Consider the following 2005-nt stretch of genomic DNA (forward strand, 5'->3'; position numbering starts at 1 on the left):
CCGGATGCGCCGCGGGTCAGGGTCGGGATCTGGCTAATTGCCTGTCGTACGGCGTCGGTCGGCGTCGGGGCCGTTCACGACGCTGCGCGTTGGCGGCGGTGACGGCGACGGTGCGACTGCCGGGGGGTCGGCGTCAGCGGCGGGGGACGAGAGCGGGGCCGGCACCGAGGGCGGCGGCGGCGGCGGGGGAGGAAGCCAGGAGGGCGAGGAGGAGGACCGCGGCGGGGAGGAGGACGAGGTACTGTACGACGAGGAGTTGTTGTCGTACATTAGCGAGACGGATTACACGGAGCAGCACCGCCGGGAGGTATTGGAGAGTGATGTCGCTCTGAGGGAGGAGCTGGCCGAGGTGTTGCGAGAGAAGGTGAGGAAGGGGTGTCGTGAACTCAACAACACTCCTCTCCTCTCTCTCTCTCTCCCTCTCTCTCCCTCTCTCTCCCTCTCTCTCCCTCTCTCTCCCTCTCCTCTCTCTCTCTCCCTCTCTCCCTCTCTCTCTCCCTCTCTCTCCCTCTCTCTCCCTCTCTCTCCCTCTCCTCTCTCTCTCTCCCTGTCTCTCCCTGTCTCCCGCCCTCCATCGTTTCCCAGCCGCCACTCGCCACACCCCCATCCGACATGTCTTCCTCCCCCCCCGCGGTCTTCACGGTCGCCTTTCGGTCAGTTCTACGTTTGGTACACTCTTGCCCTGGCAGCAGCTTCACTCGTGTGTGGTTCGTCTCTCCCCTCCCCCCTCCCATTCAGGCCGCTGCGGAGGCGGAGCGGGCCGCCCTGGAGCGCACGGCCCTGGCTCAGCGCAGCAGCTTTGACGAGGCCCGCGCGAAACTGGAGCAGCAGCTAAGCTGGCTGTCAGACAATATCGGGCAGCAGCAGCAGCAGCTGGCGGCGGTGCAGGCGGCGGAACGGGAGGCGCGGGAGCTGGCGGCCAAGTGGCAGGTAGGGGGGCAGTGGGGGAAGGTGGGGGGAGTGGGGGGTTGCGGAAGGGGGGGTGCAATGCGTGTGTATGTGTGTGTGTGTGAGAGAGATAGGGGAGGCGCTATTCCATGAAGGGGCCGCGGGGGAGAGAGAGGAAGGGACTCCCTTCAAGGGTGGTTGGGGGGAAAGACGAACGAACGAGTGAAGGTGGTGGTGGTGGTTGTTGGGGGGGGGGAAAAGGGTGTCACGTGTCCGTACATGCGCCCTTTTGGCGCCGCTTCTTTGTTTCCAGGCATAGAAGTTTGGTAGCCCGCTGTAACAACAACAAATAGAACAAAAAGAACAAGTCGCTTATTATTAAATCTTACCCTAAGTTTTCTTCACACCTGCGGTGTGTTTTTCTCCAACCCCCCACAACCCCCACCTCGTTGTATCTCTGGTATCAGCATCAGTCGTCTACAATTCATCTCTCCCCCCAACCTCCACAACCGCCAACCGCTTCTCTTTCCTTGGCAGCAGCTTCACTCGTTCGTGGTTCGTCTTTCCCCCAACCGCCGCAACCGCCAATTTCCCGTTTCTTATCCTTTAGGAGCGAGCTCAGGAGCTGGAGGCCGCCATTGAAGCTCGCGAGGAGGCGCTGAGGCGGCTGCGCAGCGAACTGGAGTCTGTGGAGAGCAATGCGGCTCGGAGTGTGGAGGAGAGGGCGGCGCTGAGGCAGCAGTACGAGCAACGGATTGCGGCGGTGGTGGCGCAGGTGATGTACGAGGGGGGAGGGGAGGGGAGGGGAGGGGGAAAGGTGTGGTTGGGGATAAGCTGTGGGCTTGGAGGATTTGTAAGAATGTAAGTATGTAATTGTGTTTTGTTTGTTTGAGGGGGGTGTAGGGGGTGGGGGATGGGATGAGGCGAGGTAGAGTACGGCCCCATGCAAAGGCCATTTCCCCCATTTCCTTATTTTCTTTCCCTATCGGTTATTTTTAATCACCATTCCAGTTGTATTTGCTACGTGCTGTGTGCGGTGTTCAAATCTCTTCTCAGTTTGCTCTTTCTTCCTCGGCTTTGGCGTTTGCGGGTCCCTACCCCCCCCCCCCTCTTTTCC

Source organism: Volvox carteri (genome assembly GCF_000143455.1).
Source record: "Volvox carteri f. nagariensis unplaced genomic scaffold VOLCAscaffold_56, whole genome shotgun sequence".
Lineage (NCBI taxonomy): Eukaryota > Viridiplantae > Chlorophyta > Chlorophyceae > Chlamydomonadales > Volvocaceae > Volvox > Volvox carteri.